At 47.1% G+C, this 24208-nt stretch overlaps 1 protein-coding gene across 4 annotated transcripts in view; it reads right to left on the bottom strand.

Annotated features, from left to right (window-relative positions):
- LOC144146850 (monocarboxylate transporter 12-like) overlaps positions 1-24208 on the bottom strand; it is a 77742-nt gene that overhangs the window by 23445 nt on the left and 30089 nt on the right. The window contains exons 1-3 of one of the 4 annotated variants that reach the window (XM_077678795.1): positions 3212-3616; positions 2989-3134; positions 845-926 (exon numbers count right to left, since the gene is read on the bottom strand). The gene's annotated coding sequence lies outside the window, so the exon portion shown is untranslated. Of the gene's footprint in view, positions 1-844; positions 927-2984; positions 3135-3211; positions 3617-24208 lie in introns of those variants that run through there. The other 3 variants (XM_077678796.1, XM_077678793.1, XM_077678794.1) reach the window with 3 other exon arrangements.

Here is a 24208-nt window from a genome sequence, read left to right as displayed (position 1 = left end):
CATCCGGCCAGAGTGAAACCGAAGCTGCGCAATAGTCTTATATACCCACAGCCAAACCTGAACGTCTAAGTTCGGTGTCAATATTTATACATGTCAACGTTGTTGAACTAGAGGAAAACATTACGTAAATATAAGGCAGAAAATCAACACATATGTGACATTTGCAGTTTTCATTTATTAAAAACATTCATGGATCCTTGGTGTTCGCGATAGGAAATTAAATACTACATCAACTTCAGAAAACCATCGCCTGCTGTTGCCCGCACCACTATAGCTGCAGACGGCATTTTAAGCAACGAAACGGCAACAGCAACGAAAGGTTCTACTAGACAGGATGCACGTTCCGCTTGGAACGCACGTGGAGCAGGGCAACGTGGTTCTATAAACGTTGTAGTAGAGTGTCTCAATTCACGCGCGTATCCACCGTACGGCAGCGCTGGCATCGAGGCACCTGACTTGGAGCAGTGGAACGCGGTAAATTTAAATTGACTTGAGCAAACCTCTAGCACGTTAACTTGGGAGGAACGAGGCGGAAGAAAAACAGCATGAGAGGTGAGCGGGAAAGAGAAGGAAGGCATGTACTTGGCAGCGGCGCCAATCGACGATCGTCTTTCGTCGACATTAGCAACGACAGGAGCAAATACGCGGCCTTTTTTGTTCCGCGGTGATTTCTGCGCCTTGTTTAAAACAAATTCGAAGCCTCTTTGAACGCACGCGTATTTTCGTGCCCCAAAATAACGTAGCAATGTTTCCTGGAATAGTTGCCGTTGGTCGAACACCTTTATGTCACTTTAGTACTTTGTGCCTAAAGCTATAAAGTTGTAACGAAAAATATGTCACCCACCTGAAGGCTTATGTCGGGAACTTCGTAACACTTTGTTGTGATTTTCTTGTTGGCGTGGTAGAATCGGTGTTTTACCTTATTTCTGCACCTCAAAAAAAAAAAAAAAACATGTGTATGGGGCTACGGTTTATGATTCAGTGTTGATGGTTCGCAAAAGCACAAGTACCGCTTTCAAAAAGTCAGGGATAATACTCTTCTGATTGAAACTTTCACAAACGAATGGGAACAGGGTATAAGGTAGTATTCTCACACACACGCAAACACTCACGTCCTTGTCTCCCTAAAGCTACTCGGGCTGGTAAAGAGAAAAGCACATTTCATTACAGCCTTGAAAAAAGCGCGCGAGCCAGCGGGACAAGCTACGTCCCGCCGTTCCTGTGTTTCTTGTCCCGGTGTTTCGCGGGATTTTTTCGAGTACGAACATTCACTAACTCGTCCAGCTGTCTCTTCACATACGATTACGTTTGCTGAGTACAAGGATCATCATTCCACTCTCCATTTCACTTCATGGTTTGCCTACGTGCCTGCTGACTTCGTTTTGCTCTTTACTAAGGTACGGAACGGGTCTCCCACTTATCTGCTACCATAAATCAGTGATGAGGCCATGATGGTGATGATGGTGAGGATGACGAAAGGGATGCTGTGGCGCGCCGACGTACGGATGTGCATCCGGATGCATGAAACACGGAGTGTACAGAGGAAGTACATGCTAGCCACTGCAGTTCAAAAAACTCCAAATGCGCATCGCACCCATATTTGTTACGTTAGACTGCGGGTGCAACCCCAGCAGTCTTGGAAATAAAATGTACGTACTTTTTGATCACTTAGTTTAAAAGCCTTTTGGAGTGCCAACTTTGTAAGCTTATGATGCCTGGATATATCTGCCTCTAACGGATGAATAGCGCTCACGGATAGAATTAATTTGAACGTGGTCCACGTCCATAGAATAAGGGTTGGAAGTATAAATGATTTTTCGAGTAAGTTCGGGAGCCTGATGGCCAGAGCGGGGCCAGGAATCGGAGGGTGCCTGTTTGCGGTTTATATAACTCCACCAAATAAATATATCACCGCTTACACAATGCCCTGCTGGTCCTGTAAGGTACTTTGAATAAATAAATAAACATTGTTGCTCTGGTGCACAGCTTATGCATGGGAGCTCCTGATCCATGGCGTCACCACTCACCGCCACGAAGGTTGCTCAATGGGACCCGCGCGGTGACGGAGATGTTTATTTATTATTTCCTTAGCGCAATTTAAAAAAAAAAATTTACCTGCACAAAAAAAAAAAAAATAAAACGGCAGAATGAAATTAGCAAAAAATTACAAACCCTCAGCAAGCCCGCTGGTGTCGTCACAGCCGTGAGAGACCGCAGTTTATACACAACGTTCGCAGGGATTTCGGCCGAATTTTCTGTGTAGGGGTTCTCCAATTATGTTTTGTGGCCCCGAATATGCCAGGAGAACATATTATGGTGGCAATAGTGACGTGCTATGCTTCACATAGCACCTCAATGTCATCGAAAGAAATAAGCTATAATTGTGCCATATTTAACGTATTATAAATTATTATAATAACAATTTGCATTCAGGTTTAATAAAACATCACCATGTGGCACCTAAGTATTCGGACGATTCACTGACACGTGGTGCGTTCTGATAGTATGCCATTTTTATTCTGGGAGGCCGTCAAGCCTGGTGGAAAAATCGTTTTTTGAGTGATTTAAACTAATGACATGGGGTTATTTCGAAATCATTTTTTCACCTTCATCTGCATACTTCCACTCTGGGCCCGCATTGTGGTACCGCAGTAACTCAACAGTCCACGTTCATGATGCGGCCATTAGCGGCAGTGATTTAATTGAACACGTATTTGTACGTACAAGAACTCGTTTTTCTAAGAGTCCTAATAAAAGAGGACTGCTTGCCGGAGCAAAGAAATGTTTCCGTATGTATAAATTTTCTAAAATTTCCTCAGCCTCTTCAGCATGGCACTGGAGTCAGGAAAAAAAGTGAGTAGGGAAAACTTGAGTTAAGTAATTACGTTTTAAGCGCTTGATGTAAACGCGAAACCACAAATCAAAGATCGCTCAGAGGCGGTTCGTTCAGGCAGCAGATACAAAAATATAGCCCGTCGACTTACTTACCGTTGTCTTAGACGCGACGACCCTGAAGGTTCTCTGCAGTTGGAAGTCGTAAGTCTCCTGGTTACCATGCCATGCCTGGAGGCCGGTTAACTGTCCACGTAATCCAGCCGAGTGGGGGGCTCGTCGAAGAACAATAAGTCACTGGGCTGCACAGGTTTGCAATTTTCAAAGGTAACAATTAGATCCCTGTGTTAACAATGGCTACTATTTGATGTCGACTTACGTCCCCGGAAGCCGAGTGTCTACGGAAGTGCTAACATTTCTGTTCCGCGGGCTCTCAAGAGCGTAACCGTCGCTGTCACGCCTTGTTGCTGCACGGCCAAAGCTAGGCAGTTGCATTCGGCTCGCTCAGCTGGGGCGAGGGTAAAACACTTCGTGTAAACGCCACCCAGTGGCAATGCCCTTTTAGTTTAATAATGACAAGCGCTAAAGTTATCCGTCGCTGAGGCATCCTGTCGGACCGAATTTGTAAGCGTCACCAGCTTTTAAGCAACGTGAGTGTATTAGTAGTCAGACGACAGCGCCCTCGATGCATCTCAAGGCCTGTTAACACCACGTCGCTGTGGCGCGGACGCTTTCGAGAAGCCGTACCGTGGAGTCGGCTACGTGCGGCCTTCTCCCAACGTTTCGATAATAGGCGGCCTTCAAGCCCATGCGGAATAGTTTCATGCAAACTCCTCTTTCTGGGCTTCCTGCTCTTTCAGTCTCTCCACTTGGAGAGCTGAATAGGAGAATGCCGCCGGACGGGGTGGCACTAGTGGCAGGTTCTATTTCCGTGTTGCTGTTGTTCTTGCGCACTTTTCTTTTCTATTTATTCAAGGCTTTCTACGTAAGCTTTCTTCTCACGTAACGAGATGTCTCTAGCCATCCCGCTGAAATAGGCAGCCTCGCTTTCGTTCCCTTGGAGCCTAATACGGCGTCGAGGGCTGCGGGCTGCGTTGTTGATATGTGCGAACCGGTTCAAGGAGCGGAGGCCTCTTGGCGGCGCGGCGACCCGTTTTGTTGCTCTTACCGAAGCCCTTTCCCCGACGAGCCGCCAATTACAATGGGAGAGAGGGCCCGGTCGACTCCCGCATAGTGAGAGCGAAGGTCGTGCGTTGCCTGCATATAGGTTGTCTGGCAGTAAACACGCCAATTATTTCCCGAGTGAGTGGCGGAAGATGGACAGCACAGACACGAACCTTCATTCAATATAGCCTAAAGTGTGCGCAAGGGATCAAGGTCATGGTGTGGCTGTGAAAAATAACCCGAAGGCGTTCAGGATTGCTAGAATTTGCCGAAATCGAAGGGGACACTGAACTGATCTGTAAAATGTGCATAATTACCTGACCAGAGAAAAGGCTGAATTTGTACGCCGTGCTCAGAAGTGGTTCGACAGATCGGAATTCATTTTGTAACGAGGAAAGGCGGTTTGAAACTGCCTGTTTCTTGGAACCATCTTTCCCCCGGGTTTGCTGACGACGCTTATAACGGCTCATTGGCGAGCGCGCAGGCTTGAATTGAGCGTACTGCTAGCACGTTTTAAAGGAGATAGTTCGGGGTTCCTAAAGCGAAAATATTGGTCGTCTCCCTTTGTGAAGCAGATTCATTTACAGTCCTCGGCCTCGTGTAATCAATGCCTGTCTGTCTATCCCCCGATGCAGCCACCAATCTAAAATATGTGAAAAAATAAGGAAAACATCTGAAAAAAGTCTTGAACAATATTTATACGTACGTAAAATCTTTCCAAACCACGAAATCTTGTAGCATGCTTCTTACTTGTCCACATTGTACGGCAAAAAAAAAAGCAGTAGGTATATTTTAGACAAAGCATAAATGCATAACTTACTACAAAAGTTTTTTTTTATTAAAAGAAGACAGGGTCTTGATTTTTTGGGATTACAAATAAATATGGCATTACAAAATTTTTTTAAACGGAAATACAAAAAGGGCTCGAGGTGCTGGCCCGCCAAGCACAACAGCACCAGAGGTACCAACAGATGACGCAGCAGCAGTGCGAAAGCGGGGAGATAGAACTGAATTCAGGAAACCTCCACAGTGTTTATTGTGGGAGGACGGAGACAGGAGGGGAAGAGTGTGATAGGTGGGCGCGGGAGACAGAGCAGATGCAAGTAAGTGGCGGGAACGGCAGAAGGCTATCTTCTTTCGATGACATTTGAAGCGAAGGAAAGAGAAACGAAGCCAGTTTTTTCCTTCATTCGAGACTGCATTCGAAACTGCATTTGAAAATTCAGGAAAGTATTGACGATCACTTGTTTATTTGCAGCGGCCTATCAGAAAAGCCATGGTCCATTGATGGTGAGGCTCCATGTACAGAAGATTGGATGCATATACGGTAAATATGTAAGTTTCACGATGCCATTTGTATGTTGAAACAGAAATGTATGGTAGGGAGAGGGAGGAGGTAAAAAGAGATTAGGGAAGTAATATGTTCCCCACATCAGAGTTTGGTCTTCTGTAGCAATTGGAGAGATTTCTGTCAGCAAGATAAATATTTTAAAGGGGACACCTTCCTTACTACATACCATATACACCTTCCTTGTTATAATACTATAACGAGAAAAAACAAAGGTTAGTCGCACAGAACTAGACTTCAAACCACTATTTTATTTCCCTTGAGGTTTCTCCTGGCATAGGTGGGTTCCGGTAGCACCCGCGTGCGCGAGACCGCGTCCTAGACTTCGTAATTCACATCGAACACAAGCGAGCAGATACGGTATCAACACTGGCTCTGTAAAGCGAAAGCGTTCTTAGTGGACCGATGGCATTCTGTGAAAAAACTATTGCATTTCTCTGCAGACCAGTTGCTCCACCGAAAACCTCTGTAAATCTCTGGACACTCGGTGCGTGCGTGAAACCGGCATTCTAGTGTGTCAAAACGGATACTTGAAAATCGTGTAAAAGGAATGATTCTAGACAAGCCAATACACGCATCGGTAATGAAGGACTACAACAGTATACCTTCAGCTCATAAACCGCGTATGGGTACATTTGGTATACACGCGCTTACGGGGGGTGCAAAAAATCGCCGCAAGGGTTCGTTCATCGTTCGTGACGATCCTTTGGACGCACTTTCTGCGAAGTTTGGACGCAAGTTCGGCTTCTGCGCTTCTCTCAGCTTTCTTGAATAAGGGATGACAAATTTCTTCACGTCTCCCAGGTGTGCGGCTACGTTTTACCAAGGGGAATCTTTAAAAATTACACCATCTTCCCGAGGGGAACCCTGAGGTGATGCGAAGCATCGCAAAGTTACAATCCAATCCAATCCAATCCAATCCAATCCAATCCAATCCAATCCAAGCCAAGCTAATCCAATCGAATCCAATCCAATGCCCCTCGCGAGAGAGTGTTCGCTATCGGAGAGGAGAGGGAGTGAGCGGCGGAGAGCGCAGCTGGCGCGGCGAGGAGAATGGGGGAGGGGTGGACGCCGACAACGCCGACAACAACGCCTGATGGATGCAGGGACAAAGCGAGTGAATGAGATGCGTCGCATCTAAAAGGTGTGCAGAAGTCAGAATCACTGGAAATGTTTTCCTTCTCGTGCAAGCTTTACCTATGGGCTGACACATATGCACGGGCACTTATGGTAGGTTTTACGTGGAAAAACAAGTATTTCGCAAATTCTATTCCAGGAAAGCGCTTCGTCTTGTACCCTTCAATGCCGCTGTGGCTAGGCTCCCGGTGGCAGGTCAGTTGTCTATCGATATATGCGTATGAAGTGTGCTTCTGGCTGTCCCTGCATCAGCCGTGGTGGTTGAGAGCGACAGCTTGAGGGCGATTCGTTTTGTAGTTTCCTAAATTTCGTGAGTGGGACTAATGCCTTCCTCAGAAAAATTCTGTTTTGTTTTGTTTTGGTCTCTTCTGGGAAACGGAAAGTTGTACGCCTACAGTTAACCTTAGGAGTCCTGCCCATCCCTTAAGGCTACTCGTGTATATTTTCTAGAAGCATCTCTCCACCATGGCTTTCAGACGCAAAGCGGTAAAATTATTCGTCGTAGTTTTGGCACACCGCTAAAATATGCTTAAAAAGTATCGCTGGGATATACTGAAGGAGCGACTGGTCATCTGATATCACAAGAGTGTATTTTACCAGCTGCCCCAGCTTACTTCCCCATTTAACGTTTCAGTATTATTGCCTATACTCAGTGGACATAAATGATCGTGAAATAGCCCTTGGCATTATCCAGCGGAATCAGGAAACAATGTCCTCGAAGAATAGCAGTGTTCACTCAGCCGCTTGACGGCGCCACAGAGGCTGCTTTTGCAAATCGTCCGCCTCGGATATATCTTACACCTGCAAAATATTGCTCGAGCCTCTAAACCTAAAAGTGATCACACATACCCGCTTAACTCAACATTTTGATTTTCCTTTACCTCAAAGTGCTTTACACAAACAGAGCAGAACCGTGGGCCTGAACATTAATATGCAGAAAACTAAACTAATGACCGATAACCTCGGGACAGCACAGCGATTTGAGATAGGTGGCGAGGCAGTGGAAGTGTTAAGCGAATATATCTAGGCCAAGTTGTGACCCCGGATCCCAACCATGAGGCAGAGATAATCAGAAGGATAAGAATGGGTTGGAGTGCATTCGGCAGGCATTCCCAGATAATGAATGGCAGCCTATCATTGTCTGTGAAGAAGAAAGTGTAGCCCCGTTTACATTGACCCGACGAGGGCGCGTTGAGTCGAAATAAACAGGTTTTTTGGACTCGACACCCTCATGTATAAGCGGACGGGGTGGGTCAGAGAGCCGTCGCGGCGAGTCCAGTCAACTCGGAGGCAGGGGGTGGGTTAGCTCGCTCGTCGGGCTGAGTCGGCGGGCCGCGGGGAACAGAATACCGTATTTGCGCGGTTCTAACGCGCCCCCAATCGTAACGCGCGGGTAACTTCGCGCAGGAAAATTGGGGGAAAAAAAAGTGACACTGACGGTACTGCGCAGATGGAAAAGACATGACACCACGTACCTGGAAGAGGGAGATTTTATTTGGCGTATGCAGCTCTGGAAGTCAAAAATGAATTGTGCTTCACAAGGTTGCTTATCCAGCTGCTGCTGGAAATAAAATATATAGCGGGGAACACTGAAGCTTCTTGCGATTTCAAGTGCCTTGATCTTCATAATTCTAAGCGCTAGGGGCTAAGTAGAAGCGCAAAAAAAATGTGCAACAGCTGACCAGGGTATGCGGCATGCCATTGAGGAATAAGTGCGCCGAAATTCACTCACGTGGTGTTTACGGATTGTTTTTATTGGATTGAGTTGGATTTTGCGGGTACTTCAAGTTCGTGTCCGTTGCGCATGGCAATGCTGCTGGCCGCTTTAAAGCCTATTTCGGTTTTGAGTCCGATTGTAACGCGCACACAAATATTAAGCTACCTTTTAGCAAAAGAGGGTGCGCGTTAGAATCGTGAAAATACGGTAGCCCCTTTTCCCTGAACCCCGCCGCTCCCCTCACCTCGATTCTGTGGACGGGGTTCATATAAACTCGGACGCGTCGAGGTAAGCTGAACCCGCCACTTAACTCACCCCGCCCCCGTCGCGTCCATGTACACGGGGCTTGTATGACCGCTGCATCTTACTGGCACTCACCTACGGGGCAGAAACTTGGAGGCTCACTAAATGGGTTTAACTTAAATTGGGGACGACTCAGCGAGCAATGGAACGGAAGTTGATAGGTGTAACATTAGGGACAAGAAGAGAGCAGAGTGGATCAGGGAACAAACGCGTGTTAAGAACATATTAGTGGAAATTAAGGGGAATAAATGGACGTGGGCAGGGCATGTAAAGTGAAGGAAAGATAACCATTGGTCATTAAGGGTAACCAACGCCGCCTGTATAAACATTGCCTAACGCGTGAGCGAAAAATGGCCAAATAGCCACTCTCCTGTTGCTCTCTCCTACCCTTCCCCGCTCCGTAGCCTTCCAGCGTGAAGTTCGTGTCCGCCAGCCAGCGCCGCTTCTCGGAAACTATGCAAAATAGTGGCAAGTGTGTTTAGCGTTCCCGAGGCGGTGCTCCAACACCTTCTTGTTTTTCACCATGCCTGTCGGTCTTGGTCTGTCACTGATAAAACTTCCTTTGTCACGAAGCAAAATCCTTTGCGCTGCCGCAGGCTGATGCCGGCTTTGCCCGCTTATCTACTCGGATCACAGGCCCTGAAATTTTCTGAGTGGGGCACCCACCTCTATCCCCTCCGCATTTAGGTATTGTTTTGACCCCGCTGTTCGCAGTCCGCATCAGTACGCACTTGTAAAATTGAGGACTGTACTGTAGAAGCGCCCGGACAGCGTGGCGGGATCCCAGCTGCTTATCCTTTTGTTTCCTGTAATTTTCTGAAGTTTTCAAGCACTTGATATTATTGGAAAGTAATCGTAGAAGTGAGCGCCTGAACAAAAAAACGTGCACGCAAGTTTTTCTTCTCTCAATACTCCAGAAAGAAAAATATCAGTAAAATAATGGCTGCCTCAGCAGAAAATATCGTTTTTCTGTTAGCTATATGTCTACCCGACAATCAGCATGTTCTTACACTATTTCAGTCGGCCTCCGTCTTTATCTTTGGAAAAATCCAGCAAGTATGAAGCGAGCGACACGTTGAACGAGATCCCCAGTGCGCCACAGAACTAGCGCCCCGTCGCCGCTAAGATGTAAGCGAAACGGCCCTTGAAGCCCAACAGGCAAGCTGACAGACACACGTCGTAGAAGTGGGTGCAGCGTTCGCGACTCGCGAGCAGTGACGTAAGGCGAGATGTCCGCCGGCACGCGCCACATAGCGGATCAGTGCCTGAACTAAGCGTCCCTACCCTTCCCATTAAAAAGCGCGCGACGCGTCAGGCAATGTTGATACAGGCGGCGTTGGGGTAACACAGCGGATCCCTAGTGAAGGCAAGCGTGGCAGGGGGCGGCAGAAAGTTAATTGGGCAGATGAGATCAAGAAGCTTGTGGAAATTAATTGGTTGCCGTTAGCACAGGACCGGGATAACTGGAGATTAATGGGCGAGGCCTTTTCCCTGCAGTGGGCGTAGATAGCATGTGATGATGATGATGATGGTTTACATAATTGCTTTACGCCAATGCAAGCATTCGGTACTGCCTTGGTCATCCGACAGTTTCAAGTGAGAACTGGCAGTGGAGTCAGAAATAATACCTGCACTAATTACGGATGTGTCGAAGCCACAGGTAAAAAAAAAGGGGGGGATGAACAAAAGCCCTCCCTGACTGGGAGCCTCGGTGACGAACCGAAATAGGAAGCCTGGCGTCTGAATCGCCCTTTAGGTCGAATCCAGTCCCGGCAGTTCGAGACCCAGTAGGTGCGAAGGGCACTGAGACCGAAGAAGTCCCACACAAGGGGAGCTATCGCGGGAGCAATATTCTGGTGACAGCTCAAGCACAGGGTACAGACTTCGGAATTCAGCAGTTTAAAATGAGAAGTGGCCCCGAGTGAGGTCATTCTCAACTTTCGTCAGCGTTTCCAGAGGTCGAATACGGCATAAGCGGAGGGCGCCAAATTAAAAGAAAAATACTTTTGCGCTCGGAAGAGGCCAGGGGTATACAGGGTCGTTAGAATTGGTCAGCTGGAGTTCTGATTTCGTCGTTCACGGCGCATACAGTAGTCGATAACAGCGTCTCGAGGTAGTAGGATTCGCATGCATGACTCCGGTCTGCAGAGGATAACTGGATAACTTGGCCAACTGGAAGGATCGCATGTTGCCTGGGTTCTCGGCGCAGACGAGAATCCAGCGGACCGTTACACGAAACACTAACTTAATGGGTGTGTTCTTGCACGCCTTCTTGATGAGATAGGGCGTCTAGCGGTGTTGTGAAGGAACCACAAGGCACCGGAGTGCATCGGCGTTGTTAGTGTACAGGTTCCCCCAGAAGTAAACGGAGCACGGGTTCGTCAGGTGCCTAGCCAGCAACCTCTAAGTGACTTTTCAAGGAAGTCATTCTAAAATAAAGTCGGGCTGTACATATTCTATTTTTGGGGGCAGCCACATACAATAGAAATTATTCTAATTTCACGAATGCGTGCTCCATTAACCTTTTGGGGTACCTTTATATAAAAACTTTGTCGTATTGCGCCTGAGGAAGGCCAGTCATAGTTTTGCAAACCTGCCAAAACGCCTTTACGAACGGAAAGCCATTCCAGATCGGTATTTTAAAATTCACAGAATGCTTGAAGGCTCGCATGTGGTGTATCGGCACTGGTTCTGACGTTCTGCAGCAGCAGAACGTCAGAAACAGTAGTTAGAGCCACAGTTCTGCTCCAAGGAACAGTCGGAGCACAGTGGTATCAACATTAGACGCGTCTGTGGCAGCATGCGTAGAGGTTGATGAGCCTGACACTGATGGTGGTGGTGAAAAACGTTCTTTCTGAGCTCAAGGGGTAGCTGAGCATTTGTTTTTTTCAGAAAGTGGGTGTTTGTCTGTAATGAGCATATATCCCGAAGCAAGTGTCTTTCACGCTTGGTCTTGGATCGAATGTTGTGTGATGCCATCATGGTGGAGTACAGCACTGACTTGCATTAAAAGCAGCCAGCGGTCTTGGTTTCCATTGTACGAGCCTGGATGGCATCCTGCAGAGTGGGAAGTGGAGCGTAACGTTAAAGCTCTTCCGCGCTAGTGTGACGAAGCAGCCCGGTGATGAAGCGCACACTGTGCAGTAGGATACTCAAGTTTCTGCATGTCATGCCACGTCAGACAAAAGCAGATCACCCTATATGTGGCCTTGCTTACTAGGATGTCTTGTACGAGCGGACGGGCATTCTCTTTGAATTCTGCCCTAAAACTGGTCGGTTTTCTGTGTATTAGGACCTATAGCGGTAACAATTGCGATTTCAGTCGGCGTATCGGTTTCAGATAAACTATCTGTACTTGTGTGTACATGATTGCGTGCCTTCAAACGTTCCAGGCAACCGAAATGCGGCTCTGATGTTCTCGTTGTGTTCTCGTTGTATTTTCGTGGTCACATGTAGGCCTTTAGATTGTAAAGAAAGACGCGAAATTTAACTACGAGTTTTGTAGAAAAACTGCGAAATGAACTCTTGAAACACCTAATTTTGCCAAAAAACAAACTTCAAGAAACACCCGCTCAGTCTAAAAACAAGAACTAGCAACCAAGAAACCCCAGGAATGTATCATTCTCACAAAAGCATTAAGGATATCTTTCTCGGCACATACACAGTGAAGGGTAAACATGATGCAGTTCCACGTGCTGAAGTAAGCGCACGGCAGTGAACCTTGGGTGTTTTAGTTATTCGCTGGTATTGTCACGACACATGGCGGGCAATACCCCATGGGGCCATGGCCCATCATCCACGACAACGATGTCGACAGCGACGACGAAGGAGGGACTGGTGTACAGCCTACGCGCGCTCTGTCATCACCGCTCGGACATAATGCAAATAGATCATTCATCATCTACCATGATTCCTTTCAGCTGGGTCCTGCTGCCACGTAACACTATTTACCCAGAAAATTAGATTATAAATTCATGTTTATATTGAGTTGCTCGGCAGTTGCGTATCGCTGAAAGCGGCTACGTCCGTATCGCGTCGAAGGCGCGGTGGGCTGGTTCTGGCATCATAGGCGACCAAGGCCTCAGAATTTTCATTAACAACTCATGGTGTAACAACCTCAGCATGGTGGGTGAGCCACTCAGGGGCTTTCAAACTTAGCACAGTTTCGCGGCTAGTGACTTTTCAAAATGAAAACCGAAAGAGCGTTTGTCTGTGTCAAATAAACACCCTATGGGCGTACCTCCGCGGTATACCGATCGGTTACCCTTTACATAAAGTCATGCCTCATTAACCAGATGCAGTTCTGTCGTGAAACACGACAACTTGAAGTTCTCCAACTCACAACACTTGATGCCGGTGCAAAAAGCCGAAAAATGACGATTGAAACCAGAACACAGTCAGGTGAAAATCTTTTTTATTGTGGTAGCTTTGTGCAACTGAACTGATAAATTTTAACAGCAGAGATCTTTAAGTGTTTAATTATGCTGTATTGCGTTGCCAGGAACAAATTCAAAAAAAGGCCGAGCGCACGTGAGCGTGCGCTTTGTGAGCAGCGCCCGGCATCGGCCAGGGTTGCGCGTAAGATTGCGACGCGTGAGGAGCTCGCAAAAATAGCAAAAGAAAATACCGAGCCCCTATGCGCTTGTGCCTCGCGAGAAGCGCCCAGCGTCGGCCAGCTCGACCTTTGAAATCAGTCTGCTCAGCATTTCTGGCGTGATCTATAGCGTGCTCTTGTATACTCGCCACTTGTGTTCGCGCCAGAAGTGGGGATCACAGACGCCGAGTTCACGCTACAGACGCCGAGATCGCGAAACAAGTTGCCGCTTTGGCAGAAGACGGTTTTGTTTTGAACTGGAAAAGTTGTAAACTTGCAGTTAACCCCAGCCATGCCCACCCCTTAGTCTACTCGTGTATATTTTCTCGGCGCATCTCTCTATCATGGATATTCTGACGTTAGAAGCGTCAAAATTATTCCTCGTACTTTTGGTACACCGCCTAAATATGCTTGAAAAAAGTACTGCTGGAAGATACTGATGGAGCCACTCGTCATATCTGCTTTCGCGACACTAATTAAGTATACCGAGTCGGGAAGTTTACCAGCTGCCCTACCTTACTTCCCCATCTAACGTATCAGTACTCGCTGCAAATAAGTGGGCCGGAAATAGCCATTGGAATTCTCCAGCGGAATCAGGGAACCATGTCCTCGGAGACTCGCAGTGTCCAACGTGCCGCTTGATGGCGCCACAGAGGCTGCTTTTGCAAATCGTCCGCCTCGGAGAGTCTGATTCCGGCAAAAGGTTGCTCGTGCCTCTAAACCTAAAGGGGACCACACGTATACTCGCGGCACTCAACATATTGTGGGTTGCTTACCCCAGACTGCTTTACACAATTCCTTTATGCCAACGCAAGCATTCGGAACTGTTTTAGTTATTCGAGAGTTTTAGGTGACCACCCGCAGTGGAGTCAGCAATACCTAATGAGTGTTTCGATGAGTGTTCGACATATGAGTGCGTCGAAGACAAAAGAGGAAAAAAAAGGGAGGGGGGAGGGTTAAAAATGGGCTACTGTCCTCTGGAAGCCTCTGTGACAAACTGAAATGGTAAATCCAGCATCGTAATCGGCCTTTCGGTCGATCCGGACCCGGTAGTTAAGACCCATCCCGGACGGTAGTTGGTGCCAAGGGCACTGAGCACAAAGATGTCCCAAGCAAGGGGAGCTATCGCCCGAGCAATTATCTGGTGACAGCCGAAGTACAGGGTACAGACTTCGGAATTCGGCAGTGTAAAATCAGAAGTGGTCCGAGTGAAGCCATCCTCAACTTTCATCAACTTTTCCAGAGGTTGAATTCGGCAGAGGCGGAGGGCGCCAAATTGTAAAGTACTTTTGCTCACGGTAGAGGCCAGGGGTATATGGAGGGTTGTTAGAAGAATTGGTGTTCTGGAGTTCTGATTTCGTCATTGACGGCGATACAGTATTCGATAACAACGTCTCGATGCAGTGGGATTTGCAGGCAGGACTCCGGCGGTGTGCAGAGGATAACTGGAAATCCTGGACAAAAGATAACTTGGTCAAATGGAGGGCACGCGCATTGCCTGGGTTCCCGGCGCCATCGGGAATCCACCGTATTGTAACATGCAGGGCTATTTAATTAGTGTGGCCATGCACGCCTTCTTGATGAGCTGGAGTGTCCAGTGGCGCTGTTGAGGACCTACAAGGCACCGGAGTGCGTCGGCGTTGTCAGTGTACATAATTAATTTGCCATATTGCACCTGAAGATGGTCAATTATTGTTTCGCAAGCCAGCCAAACACCCTGGCGAATGGAGCGACATTCCAAATCGGCGCTCTCCAGCCAAACACCCTGGCGAATGGAGCGACATTCCAAATCGGCGTTTTCAAGGTGACAGAACGCATTGAAGCCTCGTATAGGTGAGAAACAGTAGCCAGGGCCGCAGCTCTGCTCCAAGGGGAAACTTTCTCTTCCGTTGTGTTGCGCCACGCATTGCAATATAATGAGTCTTCGGCTGGACAATTCTATTTTATTATTGGCCAGATATTGTGTAATGGTGTGAAGTGCCTGATGAAGAGTGCAGACGAGGGCTTCGGTCCCGATGCGAGCTGGGGCTTCTGCCCATAGTGGCGTCGTCTGCCTAACCCGTGACATCAAAGCCACGGAAGATGGAACGCAGTGCTTGAGGGATTTCATCGCGAGAATAAATAATGTTTGGAACAGAATAGCTCCCGAGCCATCCACCGAATTTCCTCAGATTGATCTATCTGTACCTTTGGCCGGCTTATTAGTACTTGAGCACATGTAACGGGAGCATGGAGACTTCACTCTACGTATTTAGGGGCGCATTTGCCGAGGTAAGGTTGATGAGCAGCACTGTGGCCTTTGGTATCCAGACATTAGGTGCAGAGCAGTTTATGGGCTCACCTAGTCGTCGTAGCCCGCTAACGGTCGATGCGGCTTCCAGAAACTGGCGGCGCAGCGAGATAGCGGGTCCAAGTAGAACCCGCTGTGCCGTTGTCAGGGAGTCACGCTCGGGCTTTGAAAAAAATGCGGTTTAAATACTCATAACCGTTTGAAACTCGTGAACCGCTGGCGCTTCCCGTTGTTTAGAGCAAAGAAGACTGCAGGTACAATTGAGGGCAAAACATACGTAATTACCCGCCAGCCCCCGCATTCATTTAGTTGGGAAGGCTCGGTGGGCTGGTGTTTTACGACACTAAGCGAAAAAAAGCGGTCGCGCAAGAAAAAATGGCGCGTTCAGAATGAGGAAAAAAGGCTCCAGCCACGCAAGAAAAAAATTACGCGTTTGAAATGACGCTACGCATCTCCAGCTTACGAAATTAGAGCAATCACGAAAAGAAGAGAACTCCCGCGGCCGCAGTTTCAGGCAAGGGGCGCGCGAGCACTGCAAAGGCGGGAAATTTGAATTGCATATTTATCTAGAGAGGCGTGAGAAAGGGCGGCGAAGAGCGTGATGGGTGCTAGCAGTGAACGGATAATGGCCCGACCACCCATTATGGTGAATCACTGCTCTGGACTTGCGACAGCTTTCACAATAATTGAAACGGCTTTAACTTTTTTAATCTTTTCTGGGATGGTGCCTCGAACGTATGAAGTCATTGACTGCTGCGGATCGTGTTGACATTAGTGCAACTTGAATCCCTACGAGTGTGCTGTCATTCAAGTGGACTCCGAGCGAGCCCTAGAACTTTTGCGTCATAAAGTATTGTCGTAGAAAGGGCATACCAAGGCTTTTTACGTCTCGTACATCAGCTTCATGCGGACGTACAAACGTTTTCTCGCGAAGTTCCTACACCCTAACGTTCTACCTCGTGACATAGACAGTATGGTGGCATAGTTTCCAAGCCAGAACGCAGAACCAGAAGCCTGGCGCTTTTGCTCCTCCTCACGCATTTCTTGTGTCCCGCATTCCGCTCGTACACAGGTTCTTCACAAGGAACATTTTTTTCGTAGTCAATACGTTCATTGTGATGTTTATTCCGCGTCCTGTGTCCTCAGGCATAGGGTACATTCGTGCGTGATTTCTATAAAATTTTCCAGGGTTCTGCACACCTCTCATGCGGACTTACGCCTGAAGTATAAGGTTGCTTTGTGCTCACTGCAAAAGTTAGGAAGTAGTTCTTCTATGGTACGCATAGGAACAAGCCATAACGCGTAACTGTTTAGGCAGCAATGTTTGGCAACTAATCGCACAAAAATACTTTATACTTACAGAGTGTTCGTACCCTAAGGTACCATAGAAGGTCGGCGTATGCCATGCGAAATATCTACCTTAGAAAACAGTCCCAGAAAGAAGCGATCTATGTCCGAATAATATAAATTCCCAATGAAAATATAAATGAAAATTCGCAACGAATAATATAAATTCGCAATGAAAATTCGCAACGAATAATATAAATTCGCAATGAGAGTACCCGATTTCCCGCGGTGAAAAGTGGTCCTCTATGCTAGAGTCCAATTTAGTAATTCTATTGTTTTCGAGCAACATATAAAACACACGCCTATCCATGGCTGGAAAAATCTGGCGTAAAATGCAGGTCTAGTGATGCTGGGCATTATTTAAATGCAGAAACGCCGCCGTTTAAAAATTAAATCAGAGTGACGTCAAAATTCGCAACCAATCGCTTCTGTATAGTTGAGGAAAGACAACCCCTCGACTATACCTTAAAAATTTCGTGTTACCGCCTCCTCAACTACGTGAGAAAAGAATAACTCATTAAATGATCGAATGGCTCATCGTGACGTTCGATGTTCACGTTAGGCTTCGTTTCAGTTGGGTAAGAGTCATATCAAATTAAAGAGCAAGTAACTAAGACAGCTTCTTGGGGAAAGCCCTTTTCAAGGGGATAATATGATGTGTCGCCCTGCGAAGTGTGCATAAAAAGCTGGCGTCTATCAAAGTAATCTGTCCAGGCATACACATTAGGAGCCGAGCACTAGCAAGCCGTAAAACAGGGGCGGTCATCTCTCTTTTTATAAACAGCCTGCCTTCTAACCCACTGAGCATATGAACCACTACCACCCTCTCCCCCAACAGGGCCTATAATAAAGTCATCCATTCCATTCCCTCTGTTAGCAGGTACTGAGTCATCGCTATGAAAACAATTTTACCAATTTTATCGCAAACTTAAATTTGCACAAATACTTCCGATATTAGGGAAAGCAGATCAACCAGTGGAAAATCACAAACCACTTTCTTGCCGGATTCTTATGTCGTCACAAAATAGGATGATTATGATGATGATGATGGTTGGGTGTTAATTGCGCAATGCTGACTCGGGCAAAGAGCGCCAGAACAGTCGTCACAGAATATGTTTGGACTATTAGCGGCCGACGGCGAAAGTAACCGCAGAGAGAAACGCGACTGCACAATTGTAGCTACCCCTCTAGTTCCGTTTGATCATACTACTTTAGTGCTAAGGTGCGCATAACACACAGGCAACGCCATTTTTAGTGCTCCCTGTAATGTGTCAATGCTGTGTTCGTGTGGCGCAAAATTTCAGTTTTTAATGTTACTTACTATTTTCAGTTCAACTGACCTCTTTCGGGTCTGGCGTTGAGTGAGTTAGCGAAAGCTACTTCTTTGAAATAAATAATAATTGTACTTTTGCTTTATTGCCCCCTGGCGAACCTTTGTAGGAGATGATTATAAAAGCGGTGGCGCCTAAATCTTAACGAAAGCGACGCAAACAGCTCGTTTCTGAATGAAGGAAGAACGGATAAAAGGAACACTGTAGAATTAACGAAATTCATGTATGACCGAGCAGTCGTCCCTTGAGGCATAAAATGATGTGACCTTTTCAGGGGCGGGCTGTCGGGGAGCTTCAACCACCTCACTCAGTCGCTATGCTGATTTAGGCTTTCGAATATTGAGCTATTAAGTCACAAGAACGCCGCTGAAACAGCGAACCTAAGAACGCTGCGTTCTCACCTTGCTGGTACTTGTGCTGTCTGACGGAACACTTTCCTCTACGAAGAAGCGGCCTGATAGTGGGAGAAGTTTTGTTTTCTTATTTGGATCGAAGGCACGTGCGGATGGCCTAACCTGACACTACGATGAACGCCTTCTTGGGCAAGAGTATAACGGGAATGTTGTTTAGCCTAGTCGGGAGAAGCAGATAAGAAGCACGTTCATTGTATATGTTACTCGGTGTCCAGCATTCTCAGACGTTGCGTACGTTGTTAACTGGTTTTTGTAGAATTCTCAAGTTCCGAGCACAGTTATCATGCGCAATGATTGCTAAACTGGAACTATTGCTTCATGCTCATTAGAAAATTTAGGGAGTGGTTTTGCCATGCTACACACAGAAACAAGCCATCAGGCGTAAAGGCGTACGCAGCAACATATAGCGACTAATTACACAAGAATGTCTATTTACGACACGAGGTTCGCGCCAGCCATGAGAAATACGGATGCTACAAAACATACCCATTACATCCCAAAAGTGCGATATGTTAGGTGAAATTTCAAGAATTTTTTTCATTGCTTGAAATTTATAGCACTATTTGACCTATAGTGGACACGGGTGCAAGGATACAATGCAAAATTTATTTCTTTTTTTTCAGAGCAAAATATAGAACACTGGCGTATTCCAGAATGAAAAAAAAAACTGGTGCCTATATATTTCAGAACAAATATAGGACCAACAAAACTGGCCATCTTTTGATAGCAGAAGCGCAGCAATTCAAGCCTCAAATCAGAGTGACGTCAGAACTCTTCCCACCAATGTCAACACCAAGGCATTGAACGCGAAGTGTCATCTATACGATTATTTTATTATTATTTACAAGATGTGTTGAAGAAGGGCCCAGGAAGAGACAAGACGCCTATAGCAAAACTGGGAAGAAGCGTTCTTCCTCTTTATTTGGTTGGTTGGTTGGTTGCCTCAAACCATGACACATACCCACGAGGGGGATTGGCAAAGAAGCTTTGCACCTAATCAGGATGTGATCTGATTTAATTTATTGTAGATCTCAAAATTTAGAAAAGGAAATATAGAACAGAATTTTGTAATATATATAATATGAAAGTAGAGTAAGGAAGAAAAATTAAATAAATGTAAACGCTTAGCTGGCTAGCAGGAAAACCGGCCTTTCGCAGCAACATAAGAGTGAAGGGCGGACACAACATCCCTGAGGCAGACTCCTAGGACGGAAGGGCCTAGTGACAGAACCTCGGAAGTCGATAGCGGAAGGTGGTGGCGCCTGAAGGTTGACTCCACATGCCTGCGTCGCATTGCGGAGAAGCTGCGGCAATTAAACAGGAATTGATCTATATTGTCCAGTTCGTCGCAGAAAGGACATTGCGGAGATGGAGCCAAACCAGATTTATAAAGATAAAAATTTAATGGGGGAATTTCGCACCGAAGTTTAGAGATTTCTACCTCGCATAGCCTTGATTCACAAAACATCGGCTTCCATGCATGACGAAGGTGGCTATAATCTCTAGAAGAGAGAAGGGCGTCTTGCCGATAACTCTAGGGTAGTTGTAAACGTCTATATCTCGCCCCCAATAGAAAGCTATCATCTGGACATTGCACGACCACAGGGCCACCATGAACCATACTGGCTAATTGATCAACCACGTCATTGTATGAGATTCCTGCATTTCCTGGAACCTACACGAGCCTAACCACACAAAGCTGATGAGGAGAAAATTACCGGAATGTTAAAGGGACACTGAAGTGAATTTGTCAAGCTCCCGTTTTTGCTTGGACTGCGTAGACTGGCTCAAATTAGCACACTTTTCATCATTTATCCGGTTCACAAATCGATAATTCTTTTACAAAGCGCGAAAGAAGAAAAACTACCATGCGCGGTTTGCGGCGGCCGCACCAACTAAAGCTGTGACGTTAGGAGGAGCGGGCACCGTGATTGGACGATGCCCAAGGTGAGCAACCAAACAAGTTTCGGTTTCGGTTTCGGTTCTGTAAAACACAACTGGTGGCGTTGTTGGATGGGCATTCTCAATAACTCAGTAATCATCGTACCGCGCTTCTGCCATGTTGTCAGCTGTGAAAATGCATAAAGATAAGCCTCCCAGGACGGCTTGGAATCGTAGCATTCACTAGCCGAGGCCTACGCAGTGCATGAACGCCCTCCCCGTACCCGCAGACGCCCAAATGTCATGCGGTTTTCCCCCATATTTGGAGCCTGCCTCACTCATGCCTGTACCGTAAAAAGCGTGTTCGCACCAGGCCAAGGGTCTGTTCATTCTGGCCTGTGCCCACTGCCCGCAAGCAGTCGGTGCTTATGGCAACAGCACGCCAACGAGAACTCGCTAGCGCGCCAGTGCCAGCCTGCGCGCGTTGTGGAGGAGGAGGAGGAGTGAAACTTTATTTTTGATCAGAATAGAAGAGAGTTAGGGCCTGTGGCGCTCCGCACAGGTGGAGTCCCTATTCCGGGACCCCATTGGTCAAGGCCGCCAATCTCGCCCGTCGAACTAGAGCCCTTTGAGACTCCAGCCCCGAGCAATTGAGCAGGGCCGCCTCCCATGCCTCTCTGGTAGGGGAAGGGTTGGGGGATAACGCAGGGTTGCGCTGGCATGCCCACACCATGTGGAAGGTGTCGGACACCTCCCCACAGTGCAGACACCGCCCATCTGTTTTAGGATCGAAATGCTTTGCTACTGCAGGGCACATAAATGTGTTCGTCTGCAGGCGCCGCAGTATTCGCTCATCGGCCTTGCTCAGACACTTTGCAGGGGCTGGCTAAAGCCGGCGGTTATCGCAGTAATGTTTTACGATTTCTCTAAACCGCAGAAGTGGCTTGCTAATCTCCGAGCCGGGAGAGCATGGGTGAGGCGCCCGGTGGGTAAGCGCTCGGGCAGCCGCGTGCGCGGCCTCGTTACCTCTCAGACCCTGATGCCCCGGAGACTGAACTAGTTCGTGGAGCCATGAACGTTGCAGCCCAAAAAAAAGGTGAACTCAATGTAGAAAACATCGGCAGAAAACGAAAAAGTTAACTTACAAAAAAAAAAAGCGCGTACCCGCGGGGACTCAAACTCGTGCCTTGCAAAACACTTGCGACAACATACCTAGCGCCCCAGACCACTAGGCCACGAGACCGACTCAGCCGACCTTGGTTATATAAGGTATATATTGTACAACACGTTTACACTTTTATTTAGTTTTGGCATTTCAAGCAGCTTAGGTGACTATTTGTTGTATTGCGCTCGTGCAGTAAGCGTACCCCGAGTTTCCAGCAACTGCCTTTCTTAGACGGAAAAGCGTTCGCAGATGCGTAGTCGTGCTGCTGACCGCTGTGGTTGTTCGCCCAGCGCAAAAAAGTGCTTCCCGCACCCTAGTTTTACGCTGTACGGTAAAAATATCAGTTGATTTTATTTCCTTAGTACCTATATTGACTTCGCTGACTCTTCTCCCGCCTTCAAGAGGCCTTATATTTTCCTACTGGCGTACCAGTCAGCGAAGCGTCGCATGTGCGCTTGTGGAGCGCTTGTGTGAAGCGACCTTGACTTGGAGCTAAATACAGTGTACAAACTAACCAAGTAAAGAAAGGCACATTCTTCCATTCACAAACGTGTCCTGGCTTCGTTTCAACTGAGCGAAGGAATTGCGACGACCCGTCGGCGGCCGGCGGACGAAACGCTGGGCCGACTGACTCTGTCTGAAGGCCGGGGAGCCGTGCAGTAGCGCAACCAATTGCGAGCTCGGCACCTCCTGACGTCACACGAAAACGCCACAGAAAATGGGCGAGCGTAAAGAGAGGAGGACAGCATTTTCGAATTAATTTTTCTACTAAATAAAATCGCGTAAACGCGCCCAGAGTTGTCGAAACATGGCCTGGGGACTCCGGGCTACAATTTGCGCTAGTAATCCCGCAATGTTTACATATCACTTCAGTGTCCCTTTAATTGATCAACCACGTCATTGTATGAGATTCCTGCATTTCCTGGAACCTACACGAGCCTAACCACACAAAGCTGATGAGGAGAAAATTACCGGAATGTAGGGATAATTGAAGAATTTTTTTCGGATAAAATAATGCGGAAGACACAGAGAGGGAGTCAGAAAGAACAACAACATGCGAAAATCTATGCTGAAGTTTTTTAGTGGCCAAAATCATGGCCAATAATTCTGCCTGAAAAATAGCTGTGTAATCAGGTAACCTAATTGAAAAGGACCAATCGAGGAACTGGGAGAATATCCCGACTCCAGCCTTCTCATCACTTTGCGAGGCATCGGTGGTGGTGGCCCGAAAAATGGCGCATACCCACTTAGGGGGATTGGCCAAGAAGAGTTATGTTTTCGTTACAATCAATCATGCGAGGCAAAATAATGGAGCAGAATAAAGAATTTTGCCTAGGTTAATGAGACAGAGAGAGAAAACACGAAAAAAAAACGACAGAGAGAAGAGTAGGAAAACTACAGTAAAAGAGACTAATCGGAATGTTTTTAACACTGCAGACGAGCTGTATCCGAAATAAAAGAGTGGATGGCATTGCACACGTCCCTATGGCAACGACTGGGTGGCAATGACTGCGTGCTACTGCGTCCCGCGCACTTCATCTGCTTCTACTTCTTAGGCCTCCTTCCCGAGGCTGTTTGCGAACTCGCGAGGGTACAAGGTTTGAACAGGATGGGTCAGAAACTGTCCATTCGGGATTCGGACCTTGCAGGCACGAACTATTCCGTCACAAGCGGGATGCGTTTCCGCTATAATTCCTGTCGTCCAAATTGCCCAAGACCCTTTCCTTCGATAAGCATGACGTCTACAATATTATTAGATGTGGGCTTCCTTGATTTTACACGATGGAACGAGGACAGTTGGGCGTAGTAATTGGTCCATCTTGACAAGAAAACATTTATCAGTTGTCGGTATTACCATTTGTTTCATATTTTCTGCAGGCACCTTGATCCAGGTCGTCCCTTTCCCACCGAAGTGAGGTGCTAGTCAATTCGTCAGTCGAGTAACCTCAGAGTTGGGGCATCCTTGGAGTTGACAGATCCTGCGCAATGACGCAACTGAGTTGGATGAGGCGTTCCTTGCATTTCTGCCAGTCTGCTCGTAATAAACGATTCCCATTTCTTGCCGCCACAGAGTCATCCCAGTGCAATCGAGGAATATGTCCAAAACGTGATAACTATCCTTCAGTGAAAAACTTTATTTTAACGTGATAACCAATTCTTGCGGAAGTAAAAGCTCCCATGTGTTGCAGTCTAGGTACGGAGAGTTTTCTGACTGGTGCCAATCTGGTTTTCGCGAACAAGAACAGTGTTTTTGTACCTCCTGCACTGTTCACGGAATGGAGGTATGCTATTGTTCCATGTGCTTGCGGACTCGCGGTACAAAGTATGGGAAATCCCCACATTCCGGTTTGGTTTCGGCGTCTGGAAGCAAGTAGCGTTTGACGTAGCAAGTAGCGTTTGCAGCTTTGGAAAAGAATCAACGAAAGCGTTCCGTTCGGACATCAGATTATTCAGAAGAGGCACGTCCCAATCAATTTTCTGAACCCTGAGCTACTGAAACAGGATATCTCCTTTGACGACAAATGAACAAATCAATCCGAAACTGAGAAAGGTTCCAGCTATTTCGCGGAGTACGGTCCTCTTTGTCACTGGTTATTTGCTAGATACAAGCGCCAATTGCATGCTAAGATAAGGGGTGTCCTCTTCTCCCCAAGCGATCCCAAAAACGCTTCTGTTTTCAGGCGGC

The sequence above is a fragment of the Haemaphysalis longicornis genome, unplaced genomic scaffold (genome assembly GCF_048455015.1).
Source record: "Haemaphysalis longicornis isolate Haplotype H1 unplaced genomic scaffold, Haemaphysalis longicornis Haplotype H1 scaffold_7, whole genome shotgun sequence".
NCBI classification, from domain to species: domain Eukaryota; kingdom Metazoa; phylum Arthropoda; class Arachnida; order Ixodida; family Ixodidae; genus Haemaphysalis; species Haemaphysalis longicornis.
This window is presented reverse-complemented; position numbering and strand designations above follow the sequence as displayed.